Source organism: Eriocheir sinensis, chromosome 26 (assembly GCF_024679095.1).
Source record: "Eriocheir sinensis breed Jianghai 21 chromosome 26, ASM2467909v1, whole genome shotgun sequence".
Classification (NCBI taxonomy): domain Eukaryota; kingdom Metazoa; phylum Arthropoda; class Malacostraca; order Decapoda; family Varunidae; genus Eriocheir; species Eriocheir sinensis.
Genome location: NC_066534.1, coordinates 4272946 through 4287367, shown reverse-complemented (window position 1 = coordinate 4287367; position 14422 = coordinate 4272946).

The following is a 14422-nucleotide window of genomic DNA, read 5'->3' as shown; positions in this document are numbered from 1 at the left end:
ACACACACACACATACCATATACATTTCAGCTCTATTGCCTATCCAGTTAAAATTTACACCGTCAAACTTTCCGCGCGTCGGACGGGGATCGCGCTCAGTAATTCGATACCAAACGCTGGAAATATTCACTCTATCATGCAAATGCCGGTGTTCACTCAGTAAGCCCGACCTGTTATTAGCCTTAACGAGCACCGATCATTAGCTGGATAGGTTTATGGGTCTGTTAACGCTCCCTGTAACCTCTCTCTCTCTCGAGAAGCGAGAAGCGAATTAACACTAATAAAAGTCCACCTTGGTTTAATAGCGAAATTAAACACTCAGTCAAGGAGAGAAAATTGTCTTACAGGTTAAAGAAAGACCAAAGCACGCCCGAAAACATTAGACTTTACAATGATGCAAGGCGACGAGTAAAAAGATTAGTGCATCAGGCAAAGCGTAGATATGAAGAAAATATTGCAGCCAACTGTAAAAATAATCCGAAATCCTTCTTCAGTTACATAAACAACAGAAAGGCGATCAGAAGTGGAATAGGACCTTTAACAAACAGCGACGGTGCACTAGTGACTGACAGCCAACACGTTGCAAACCTATTAAATAATTACTTTTCCTCGGTGTTTAATAATAACAGTCCTCCCACCACCACCACCAACACCAGTACTAATGTAAATCCCGAGCATGCATTATCTAACCTTGAAATAAAACCCGATGAAGTCCTTAAAGCCCTCAAATCACTTAAAACAAATAAAAGTCCTGGACCTGATAAAGTATATCCAACTCTGCTGAAAGAAACAAAGAGCGAAATACTCTCCTCCCTCACAACCGAATTCAATATGTCCTTGCGACAAGGCATTGTCCCTTCAGATTGGAAAAAGGCTAACGTGACACCGATTTTTTAAGAAAGGAGACAAAAAAGTACCAGGTAATTACAGGCCCATTAGTCTAACTTCGGTTGTAGGTAAGCTACTTGAGGGCATAATTAGAGACAAAATTGTGAGTTACCTTGAAAGCCACTCATTAATTGGGGACTCACAACATGGCTTCCGAAACAAAAGATCCTGCCTATCAAATCTATTAACCTTTTATAACGACCTCTTCACTGTTTATGACGTAACCAAATCACTGGACGTAGTCTATCTTGATTTCCAGAAAGCGTTTGATAAAGTCCCGCATCATAAATTACTTTACAAATTAAAGCAAATAGGTATTGACGGTCAGATAAACCAATGGATCGCGAATTGGTTGAGCAACAGACAACAAAGAGTAGTGATTGACGGATTTAACTCAGAGTGGGCGCCGGTCACTAGTGGCGGTCCTCAGGGCTCGGTTCTTGGCCCAGTGCTCTTCATTATTTACATCAACGACGTGGATGTTGGACTCAATAACCGCATTAGTAAATTTGCAGACGACACAAAGATTGGTAACTCGGTTCTCACTGACGAAGACAGGCAAAGCCTCCAAGAGGATTTGCACAAAATTTCAGCTTGGTCGGATAGATGGGAGATGCCCTTTAACGTAGACAAGTGCCAGGTCCTTCAAGTTGGAACGAGGAATAAGAAGTTTGATTACGAAATGCGCGGCGTTAAACTCAAAAGCGTTCAATGCGTCAAGGACTTGGGGTCAAAATCGCGTCAAACCTCAAATTCTCACAGCAATGCATCGATGCAGCAAATAAAGCGAACAGAATGTTGGGCTTCATTAAAAGAAACTTTTATTTAAGAATAAAGATGTAATACTCTGCTCTACAACAGTTTAGTCAGACCCACTTGGAATATGCGGTACAGTTTTGGTCTCCCACCATGCAAAGGATATTGCTAAATTAGAAGGTGTTCAGCGTCGGGCAACGAAAATTATCCTTCCTTGCGCAACAAATCCTACGAAGAAAGGCTTTCTACCCTTAACATGTTCTCTCTTGAGAAACGTCGCCTCCGAGGAAAACTGATCGAATGTTTTAAAATACTTAATGGTTTCACGAATGTGGACAGATCAACATTGTTTATGATCGATGACACTTTGCGCACGAGGAACAATGGCGTAAAACTCAGATGTAGACAAGTAAATTCAGACTGCACCAAATTTTTCTTCACCAACGTTGTAGTGCGAGAATGGAATAAGCTCCCACCATCAGTGGTCCAGTGTAACACGATTGACTCCTTCAAAAATAAGCTCGACCGTCACTTCCTTCAACTTAATATCAACTAGAGTAGAAATGCAACGTTTTGGAGTCTTCTGATTAATGTAAAATCACTTAGGTTTAAGGACAGACCACCATGTCTGGACTATGGGGTCTGTGTGGTCTGATTTTCTATGTAAATCTATGTAAATCTCTCTCTCTCTCTCTCTCTCTCTCTCTCTCTCTCTCTCTCTCTCTCTCTCTCTCTCTCTCTCTCTCTCTCTCTCTCCACCTTTCCATTCGTCCCATCATTCCTCACCCTTTCCTCCCTTCCCCCTTCCTTACCTCATCCATCTTGTGCCCCTTGAATCACCCTCCACTATTTTCTCAACTCTTACTCTCTCCCCCCCCCCCCCCCCTTTCCTTTCGTCCCCTCATTCACTCACCCTTTCCTCCCTTCCCCCCCTTCCCTTACCTCTTCCACCTAGTACCCCTTAAATCGCCCTCCACTATTTTCTCAACTCTTACTTCACGACTCTTTTTCCTAACCTGCTTTATTTAATCTTCTCTGTACCGTATTCCTCTTTTTCCTCTTCATCCCCCTCTCCTTACCTACTTCCTCTCACCTTACCTCTAACATTTCCTTATCATTTCCTTCAACCTAATCTCCCTTAACCTAACCTAACTGACCTGACTGTTAACCTAACCTAACCGACCGTACTGTTAACCTAACCTAGCCGACCTTACTGTTAACCTAACCTAACCGACCGTACTGTTAACCTAACCTAACCGACCTTACTGTTAACCTAACCTAGCCGACCTTACTGATCACCTAACCTAACCGACCGTACTGTTAACCTAACCTAACCGACCTTACTGTTAACCTAACCTAACCGACCTTACTGTACTATTCTCTATCTTTCTGACCTGTCCCATCCTGGCCTTCCCTTTTTCTTCCTATCCTGTCCTTTCCTACCCTACCCTAATATCCTTCCATATCTTTCTCTAGTATCCTTCCCTACCCTTCCTTACATTACACTACCTTTCCATACGCTACTATCCTCCTATCCTTCCCTCCCGAACCCATCCATTCCCTTTCTTTCGGCCTCCCATTCGTTCCCTCACAATTCCTCGTCATTTTCCCCTCTTTTTACTCTTCTATCGTCACCCCTTTCAACAAAACACCAATCCATCACCACCACCACCACATGCTAACCTCATCACCAACACATCACCATCGCGTCCCTCATGTTTTCCCCATCATCACCACCACATCGTTATCACATTACGTTAATTTATGCTGTGTGTGTGTGTGTGTGTCTGTCTGTGTGTGTGTGTGTGTGTGTTTGTGTTTACAGCGCACCCGACCTGCTGACTTGACAGATAATCATGAATTCAGATCACGTAAGACAGGGGACGAGAGGGGATAAGGGAGAGAAAAATAAAAAGTAGATAAGCGAGGGAGGGAAGGAGGGAGGGAGGGAGGAGAGCACGGGAGCGTCAGGTGGAGGGAAGGTAAGTGATGGAGAGACGGGAGGTAGGGAGCTTGGGGAGAAGGGACTGACAGAGGAAAGATAAGGGAGAGAAGGAGAGAGAGAAGGTAAGGAGGAAGGAAGGAGGAGTTGGGGAGATGAAGGGAATGGTAGAGGAGAGGTAAGGGAGAGTGAGGAGGTAGGGAGGAAGGAAGGTGGAATGGGGTAGTTGAAGGGAATGGTAGACGAAATGAAAGGGAGAGAATGAGAAAGAGGAGGTAGGGAGGAAGGAAGGGGGAGTTGGGGAGAGGAAGGGAATGGTAGAGGAAAGGTAAGGGAGAGAAGGAGAGAGAGGAGGTAGGGAGGACGTAAGGGGAGTTAGAGAGGAATGGTAGAGGAAAGGTAAGGAGAGAAGGAGAGAGAGGAGGGAGGAAAGATATGGAAGTAAAAAAAACGTAAGGAAGCAGATGTCAGAAATTATAATATTCTCCCACGAAAAGAAGAGAGAACGTCAACCTTTTTAAAACATGTAGAGACAGACAGACAGACCCACAGACACAAACAGACAGACAAACAGAGATGAAAACAGCCTCTTACTCTGCACCAACTGAAATTGTTGAAAGTGACTGCCCCTAAAACTCGCATTAAAAAAAAAAAGTTAAAAAAGTGGTTTAAAAATATAAAAAAAAAATACGAAAATAATTGCGACGAAAACAGTATCACGTGAGAGAGAGAGAGAGAGAGAGAGAGAGAGAGCGACTGAGAATGAGTGTTTGAACGAGCGAGAGAGAGAGTGAATATATAGGCAGAGAGAGAGAGAGAGAGAGAGAGAGAGAGAGAAAGATTCACGTGCAGTCAATCAGTCAGTCGGGCAGTCAGTCAGTTCCCCAGCCAGTCAGCCAGGTGCAGTCGGTTACCTGGGTGGGCGAACAGGTTAACAGGTACACATATGAAGGTGAGCAAGAAGGTGTGTATAATTGAAAGGGAAAGGGGATGAATTATATGGCGTGTGTGTACTTGAGGGAGTGAATAAGTAAGGTAGAGAAGGAGAGTAAGTAGGAACATGAATTAGTAATGAAGGGGGAGGAGTAAGTAGGAAGATGGGTGACTGGGTACGTTTATAAGTAGGTAAGCAGAAGGAGAAGGAGGAGGAGGAGGTGGAGGTGTTGGAGGAAAAAATAGTAAACGACCCTCATCTCTCCCTAGTCAGTCTCTAAATCCCCTCTCTCTCTCACTCTTTCTCTCCCCTCCTCCTCCTCCTCCTCCTAGCTCTCCCCTCTCGTCCCCTCTTCTCATCACGTTTTCTATCTCCTCCTTCCCTCTTTCTCTTCAATCTCGTCGTTCTTTCCTGTTCTTCCGCCTTCTCCCTCTCTCTCTCTCTCTCTTCCTCTCTTCCTCTCCCAGCCTCTCCATCGCTCATTATTCCTCTTCCTCTCTTCCTCCTTCCTCTCCCTCATATTTCTTCCTCTCTCTCACATAGTTTTCGTTTTATTCTGTGTTTTCCTTTATACTTCACCCTCCGCCATTTCCTCCTCCTCCTCTCTCATGTTTCTTTTGCTATGTACTCTTCCTTCCCTTCCCCTCTCTCTCCTTTCCCTACTCTTCCTCCTTCTCTCCGTCCTCTTCTTTTGTCTCAGCTTCTTTTTCATTTTTTTTTTTTTGGGTGTTCTGTACGTATCTTCCCCTTGTTTACTTGTGCGAGTCTGTCATCTACCTCCCTCCTTCCTCTTTTTCGTTTCTGCTCTCCCCAGCTACTCTTCTTCCTCTTCTTCCCTCTCACCCCCTTCCAGTCCCCCCAAAGCTCACAGATCGCGGTGTCTCAGAAGTCGCCGTGATGAACGAAAATAGTGGGTGTTGAGGGACCCAACTTTTAAATTAATGAGAGAGAGAGAGAGAGAGAGAGAGAGAGAGAGAGAGAGAGAGAGAGAGAGAGATTATTGAAACAATGATTACTCTTTTTTATATCCATATATCTTTACTTATAGATTTACGATTGTGTTTGTTGTGTATTAGTCATTGAAGTACATTATTTTTGCGATCATATATAGTCATCGTTACAGAGAGAGAGAACGAAAAAAAAAAAAGAGAGTTGTTATTACCGAAAGAAGAGCAAGAACAGGAGTAGGAAAGGAAGGAAGGAAGGGGATGGGAACAGAACTATTACAAGATGTGAAAGAGGAAAATTAGATAGTGATGGCCCGGAGGAAAGGGGTGGAAGGGGTGGCAGGGAATGGATGGGCGCGCGTGTGTTAGATAATTACTGTTGGCGTTGATGGTTAAGGGACGCAGCGGAGGGGCAATGGAGGAAATTAAACCCGGGTGTAAGGGGAAAAAAACAACTTTGTAATGAAATTTTGTTAGGCACACGGCTGATGGATTAAGAAACTTGTTTCGTTAAATTTCATGCTCAGAAGGTTGCCTATAAGTTCTCTCTCTCTCTCTCTCTCTCTCTCTCTCTCTCTCTCTCTCTCTCTCTCTCTCTCTCTCTCTCTCTCTCTCTCTCTCTCTCTCTCTCTCTCTCTCTCTCTCTCTCTCTCTCTCTCTCTCTCTCTCTCTCTCTCTCTCTCTCTCTCTCTCTCTCTCTCTCTCTCTCTCTCTCTCTCTCTCTCTCTCTCTCTCTCTCTTTTGCTCTCTCCTTCTGCGTCTATCAAAACATATACGTCACCATATTGTTCACTTCAAAGAACAACAGAGTCCTTTTATTGGTTTCTAAGGGAAGAGAAATAATGAAGAGGAAAATTGATGGTCCATAAATTAAAGTAGATGATTGTTACTAAGTGAAAGAAATCTCTCTATTGTCTCTCCACTTCAAATGAACAACACATCTTTCTTTCTCGGTTTGCTTTGTAATGGAAGGGGGAGTATTTAAAGAAACATTGGTGCCTAATATAAAGTTTACAGTTGATTAAAAGTTCTATAAAATATATCTCCATTGCCTGCCAACGTCGAGAAAATATAACGGTTCTTTTTATCGGTTATCAAAGGAAGGGAAGTATCTAAAGGATAAAAATAGGGAACGATGATGTCTGATATAAAGTTTACAGTTGATTAAAAGTTCCATAAAATATATCTCCATTGCCTGTCCACGTCGAGAAAACATAACGCTTCTTTTTTATCGGTTATCAAAGGAAGGAAGTATCTTTACAGTTGATTAAAAGTTCCATAAAATATATCATCTTCATTGCCTGTCCACGTCGAGAAAACATAACGCCTCTTTTTATCGGTTATCAAGGAAGGAAGTATCTAAACAACCCCCAGTGATCTCTAACTTGAAGTGGATGCTTGTTAGAAAGTTCCATAACATAAATATCCTTCTAAAAACCTACTTCGAAAAAACAAAACTTTTTTTTTGTCGGTTGTTATAGGAATGGGAAGTAAGTATCGGTATATCACTCAGCCACAAATTGGAGTAGGTGGTTGTTATAAAGTTCAATGAAATAAGTTTCTATTGTTTGTCCCCTTTACCAACAACTTTTCGTTTTTTTTTTTTTAAGGAATAGGAAGGATTTAAAGGAAAACCAATCTCGAAATGAAAGATTGTTAAAAGGTTCATATAAAAACAGGACTGTATCCCCACTTCAAAACAATTTTCTTCTTCTCTTTGTTTCTGAAAGTGGGAGAAACTGTTACCGGAATATCAAATCTCAGACTCAGAGTTAATGTTTTTTTTTAATGTTCCCCAGAAAGAAAGTCTGACCATATTCTGCAGATCGAGATAACATTTTTTATCGTTTCTGGAAGGGAAGGGAAGTATTAAAAGGAAAAAATAAAAAAAAGATCACAAGAAAGTCCCATAAATCAGAGAAGACTGGTTTGAAAGCTGAAAAAAGTGTTCCATATTGTTCTCTTAAAGATACATCTATTTTTTTGTTTGTTTCACTGAGGGGGGAAAGTTTTCAGGACCATTACGAGTACAATAAAATAAACAGTCAGAGCTTCTTTACAAAAAAATACTTTAACACAGACATGATTCATTCCACCGCCCAACGCAAGGCCACTTATATCAAACAACTGCGACGGAAACGAAATACGAGAAGCAAAACCCCAAGATTTTTAACAATGCCGAAGAGTGAAAATTGAAAACATGCACGGTTACCTCAGTCCACCTTTCTCTCTCCACAAACCCACTCCTAGAAAACGTCTACAACAAAACTGATATGCTAAAAGGAAAAAAAAATCGATTCCTTACTCTTCATGACCAAGAACGAGGATAGACATTCCATTTTTCATCATTTTTTTTACAGCAAAGGAGACAGCACAAGGGCCCCAAAATAGGACACAATAATAAAAAAGCCCGCTACTTGCTGCTCCTGTAAACAATCAGAAGAGGGGGCCGAATGGGGGGTCAGTGATCATAAGCCAAGAATGAGGCTAAAAAAAAAGACATACCACTCACTCATGTCTGTTCTTCATCATAAACCAAGAACGAAATTGAAAAAAAAACATGTACCACTCATTCCATTGTTCATCATAAACCAAGAACAAGGATAGAAAGAAAACATGTACCATTCACTCCTTCCATTGTTCTTCATCCTAAACCCACCATTACAAAACAGCTGTGAGGAAAAGCGATATACAAGCACAATACGTCAAGATTCTTTACCTCTATAACGAAGAACAGCAACAAGCACGTATCATTCTCTCATCCCATTTCCCATACCACAAAAACACTCATACACAACAAACGATAGAGAACACAGTAACAATCGGTATACAAAACAAACAATACAGGCAACAGAAGCGATTAGTATTCAAAAAGGAAAACATACAGTAGAACAAAAATCCAATGCCTTATATCCGCCTTAGCCATTTCCTACACCAGAACCCCAGACGGTGAAGGGGAGAGGAAAGAGAAAGAAAGTAAAGTATATGAACTGACACGTAGAGATTAGTTTTCTGTTATAAGGACGAGGGAGAGCAAGTATGGCGGCTGACAGTGGTGGAAGGGCGAGTCCTGAGCATCTGGCAAGGGAAAGGAGGGGAAGAAGGAGGCGTGTGACAGGGGAGAAATTGAAAGCGGAGAACGGCCGCCGTGGAGAAGGGAAGGAAGAAGGAGAAAGAGAGGAATGAGCAGAGGAGAAGAGAGGGGAAGAAGGAGGAGGAAAGATAACGGGACGAACACAGAAGATAGCAGAGAAGGAGAAAGAGGAAGAGAAGAAGGAGAAGAGAAAGGAGAGAGAAATAAAAAGAATGAAGTGAAGATGGAAGAGCGGAAAAAGTTGCCGGAGATGAAGGAAAAAAAAAGTAAAAAGGAAATAAGAAGAAAAAAGCCAAGATGATTAATTGAAAAGAAAATGATGAAAGAGGGAGAAGAAAAATGACGGGGATGATAAACAGAGGAGAACAGTACGTAGCATATTGAGGCTTCTTGTAACACATAAAAAGACAGAGCTCGGAAGTACAATAAAAAAAATCTGGTGTGGAGAGGGAGAACATTTGTGTGTTTTGGTGTTCGAGAGAAAGAAATGCGGCAGTGAGAAGAGGAGGAGGAGGAGGAGGAGGAGGAGAGGATTATATATGCATTAGAAGAAGCAAAAGGAGGAGGATTGAATGAGATGATGAAAAAGAGAAGTAAAATATGAAGGAGAGAATTAAAAAGAGTAAAGGAAAAAGGAAAACAAATATATGAAAAACGGAAAAATAGGTAAAATGAAAGAAAAAAGAACACGAAAAAGAAAATGTATAAGGAAGCCAACCAGGGACACAGCAACTAAAAGAAAATTAATTGAAAAATATAAAGAAACCGAATCACTAGAAGGAAAAAGAAAGAAAAAGAAAAAAGTGTAAAGGAAAAACGAAAACGAAAAGAAACATAGAAACATGGAAACATGGAAATGCAGGCAACAGAAAGCCTATTGGCTCATTACGAGGTCGCCCGCTTGGGGCGACCCACGACGCTAAATCTTCAAAGGTAAACCATAAGTCACCACCAAGCCGTCACCCAATAAAACCTCGACGGTACAGAACCCAAGAGAGAGAGATACACACACAAAACCCACAGACCTAAATCTCGAAACCCAAACAAATACAATCTCAAGGGAACTGACGCCCGGTAATTTAGCCACCAACACGCTCGCTAAACGTCACCATAAAGGAAATTACTCGAGGAAATATCGTCTAATTGAACCCTAATAGCGGACGATATTGACTGAGGCGAGCAAACATAAAATCAATGGAACACCTGCGCGAGCCCTGATGAGACACCTTGATGCCTCGACGTAAATCTGGCACGGGTGTTTCTTGCTGAAGGTTGGAGTCGAGTAGAGGAGCGGAGGAGGAGGAGACGGAGGAGGGGTAGAGATGGAGGGAGAGAAGGGGGTGATACGGGACAAGGGAGAGGAAGTAACAAGTAGGACAAGAAGAAAGAAAGGAGAGGGGAAAAGGGGAAAAGAAAGGCAGGGAAGCGAAAGGAGATGATAACGGAACAAAGAAATAGGAAGATGAAGGTAGGGAGCAACAAATGGGAGGAGAGAAGAATGGAGAAAGGAAAGGGAGGGAAGAACGGAACAAGGGAAGAGGAGATAAGGTAGGAAGCAACGAGCAGAAGGAATAAGGGGAAGAAGGAAGGAAAGAACAGGAACAAGGGAAGAGGAGATAAGGTAGGAAGCAACGAGCAGAAGGAATAAGGGGAAGAAGGAAGGAAAGAACAGGAACAAGGGAAGAGGAGATAAGGTAGGAAGCAACGAGCAGAAGGAAGAAGGGGAAGAAGGAAGGAAAGAACAGGAACAAGGGAAGAGGAGATGAAGGCAGAGTGAATGACAACCATAAGAAAGAAGAATAGGGAGAGGAAAGGACGGGGAGAAAAAGAGAATGGAAAGGGAGGATGAAAATGGAGAGTGAAGAAGGAAAAAAGAGAGCAAGAAAATAAAGGGAAGGAAAAAAGGAGTCAAAGAAATACTAGGGAGGAGGAAGAACAGGAACAAGAAAAAGTCAAACAAAAACAAACAAAAATAAAAAGAAGATTGAACAGCGAACAGGTGGAGGACAAAGACATGAGGGAGGAGGAGGAGGAGGAGGAGGAGGAGGAGGAGGAGGAGCAGGACGTTGTGATACTCTTTTATGACGCACGAGAAGCCGATTTTCAGCCTAATGAGTCTTGATGGTAATTGGTGGGCGGCTTCGCATCAGGACGCGGCCGCAATTAAACAGTTTGGGGTCAGGGGCGGAGGCGGCGGCGTGCTGGGCCAGAGACGACGACCCGATGCAGGCTGTTGCGCTTTTCATCTCGCTCTTGTTGTTATTCTTGTTCTTGCTCTTCTTGCTTTTGTTGTTCTTGTTCTTGTTCCTCTTTTTGTTGTTAGGCCAGACACGATAACTCCTGCATTATATTTCTCTTCTTTTTGTTGTTGTTCTTTTCCTCCGGTTCTTGTTCTTCTACTTGTGATTCTTTCTTTCTGTTCTTCTTTTTCTTGTTTTTTTTTTCCTCTTGGTGCTCTTGTTCTACTTTACTTCGCTTTTCCTTTTTATACTTCACTTCCTTATGTTTTGTTCTGCATTCTTTCTCTCTTTCCAGTATCTTCTTCCTCGTCCTCCTTTTCCTCCTCCTCCATCTCCTCCTCTTCTTGCTTCTATTAATCTCTTCTTTCCCTTCATTCAGTTCTTCAACGTCATTACTCTCTCGTCTCTTCCTCTCTTCTTGTTCTCATTAATTTCTGCTCTTCCTTTCCTCCATTCTTCAACATACTTGCTATCTCGTCACTTCCTCCTCCTCCTCTTGGTCCTATTAATTTCATCTCTCCCTCCCTTCATTCTATTCTTGCACATCCTTGCTCTCTCGTGTCTTCCTCCTCCTCCTCTTGCTCCTGTTAATTTCATCTCTCCCTCCCTTCATTCTATTGTTGCACATCCTCGCCCTCTCGTCCCTCGTCTCTCGGTGGGCTTCAATTTATTCTGTTTGTGTGTTTGTCTACCTCTCTTTTTTTTTCTTGGGTTTTTGGTTGTCGTGTTTGCATGCTCGTAACTCGACCCGGCCTTGTTCTCTTCCCCTCCCTCTCTCCCTCCCCCTCCCTCTCGCCCCCTTCCTCCTTCCCTTCCTTCCCCGCGACGAGTAAGGGTCTGGAGGCAGCGGGCGAGTGAGGAAATAAAATAGCGAGAGTTTGAAGACTATCATATTTCCGTCCCACGTTCAGGGCAGAGTCGCTTTCCTTCCTTCCTTCCTTCTATGAGTGAGTGAGTGAGTGAGTGGCTGACTGACTGATTAACTGGCTGAATGGCTGACTGATTGACTAACTGACTGGCTGACTCTCTCTCTCTCTCTCTCTCTCTCTCTCTCTCTCTCTCTCTCTCTCTCTCTCTCTCTCTCTCTCTCTCTCTCTCTCTCTCTCTCTCTCTCTCTCTCTCTCTCTCTCTCTCTCTCTCTCTCTCTCTCTCTCTCTCTCTCTCTCTCTCTCTCTCTCTCTCTCTTTCTATATGAACTATAACAGTCCAGGAGAGAGAGAGAGAGAGAGAGAGAGAGAGAGAGAGAGAGAGGAGGAGGGTAGTGAAGGAAGGAACGCGGTTGGGGTCTAAAGTACATTTTTAACCCACGAAAAATATAATGATCGCAAGTCTTGATCCTCTATTAGTGCGAGCGTTCCTTGATACGGGAGGGCGAGGAAGGGACGCGATCACAAGAATAATTTATATAGAGATGGAAACTTTTAGAAATCACGTCATTTTTCTGCTTTCATAGGTCGAGGAAGAGTGAGAACTGGAAGCGATTTTTAAGAGGGACGAAAATAACTATGATTAATCCCCTTTGCTCTTCTTTTCATATCATCTCCGTCACTTTCTCTTAACAGTTCACCACCTGTTCTTCTTCATCTCGTCTAATATATTTTTCTTATATTCTTTTCTCCTACTTTTATTGTTCTCTATTCTCCTCTTCAGCCGTGGTAATCCGAAACAACCATAATTAATCTCCTTTTCTCTTCTTTTCATATGGTCTCCTTCACTTCCTCGCAGTTCACAACATACTCTTTAGTCTCGTCTAATATTTTTTTCTCATTATTTTTCCTCTTACTTTCAATTGTTCTCTCTATTCTCCTCTTCATCCGTGGTAATCCTTTTCAATACTGCGAGGTGGGTGGACAAGACAGGTAGGTAGGGAGGGAGGATAGTACGTGCATCAGCGGACCGGAGCCTTGAGGTCTGTAGCAGCGGCGGGTCGGGGCGGCCAAACAAAGCATTGCCTCTGATTATCACTCGAGGCTTTAATTCGCCGCGTGATTGGACCAACAACCAAGAGGGACGTGATGCACCGGCCTGACTACGCACTGGCGCCATACCCTCGACACTTACATACATACGTCCACACATACACACATACATACCTATAAACATACATACACAAAATGCATTCAAGCTAGAAATCGAGCTAATAGGGTACTGGGATTTATTTCAAGGAGCGTAAGCAACAGAAGCCCCGAAGTCTTCCTCAAACTATATTTAGCATTAGTTAGACCTCATCTTGACTATGCGGTTCAATTCTGGTCACCCTACTATAGAATGGATATCAAAATGCTAGAATCGGTGCAGAGGAGGATGACTAAGATGATTCAGGGGTTGAGAAACTTGCCATACGAGGAAAGACTCAAACAGTTAAACTTGCATTCTCTAGAAAGGCGAAGGGTGCGTGGAGACATGATCGAGGTTTATAAATGGATGAAGGGCTTTAATAAGGGAGACATTCATAAGGTTTTGTTGGTAAGAGAACCGGGTAGGACACGAAGTAACGGGTTTAAACTGGATAAATTCAGATTCAACAGGGACATAGGCAAAAATTGGTTTACTAACAGGGTGGTGGATGAGTGGAATAGGCTTAGCAGTCACGTGGTGAGTGCCAATACAATTGTCACATTCAAAAATAGACTAGATAAATTCATGGACAGCGATATTAGGTGGGGTTAGATACACGGGAGCTTAGGGTCAAAGGAGCTGCCTCGTACAGGCCTACCGGCCTCTTGCAGACTCCTGCGTTCTTATGTTCTTATGTTCTTATATACATACAGACAGACAGGTAGACAGAAAGGTAGGGACACAAATGCACGTAGACATAAAACACACACACACACACACACACACACACACACACACACACACACACACACACACACACACACATTTAGCTCCTCCCCTTCCACACACACATTCCCCCCACCGCACACACATCCACCCCCCCTCCCCCACACACAAACATTTACCTCCTATCCCCCACCACATACACACACATTCAACCCTCCCCTCCCCCCCACAAACACAGTCCCTCCTCCCCTCCCCCCCACAGACACAGTCCCTCTAAACCATGATAATTAGATGTGCTCAGCGAGGGCGCATCCCATGTCAACATAACCCGCATGTACAGACTCGTGCATCTCCCCCACCCGCTTGGAGCAACAATACGTCTTGCACTCAACGGATGGAAGATACCACAGGACGATCGTTAGGGAGGAAGGACACGGTACTTATAAACAGTGATAATCAGGAGGAATTAGCTGTAGGGCGCGTCAACTATGCTATATTACTTTTTGTACAGCAAGGGAGGCAGGTCAAGGACAAAAATACAAATACAGCAACAGAAAAGCTCGCAAACGCAGCTCCGGGAAAAGAAAACAAGAACGAGAGGCCTAAAGAGAGGTCAAATAAGGGTGGAGAGGTGTCTTGATACTCTCCTCTGTAGACGCATAATTCTAAGAGATGATAAAATTAGTTGCAAGCAAGTGATATCCCTAGAAATTATTAGATACCAGAGGATGGTCATTAGCAGGAGGAACACGGTATTTATAAAGAGTGGTAATTAGGAGTACTTAGTGAGGGCGTTTGTTACGAAGTCGTCTCTACTGCATCACCTTGCCCTGTAGA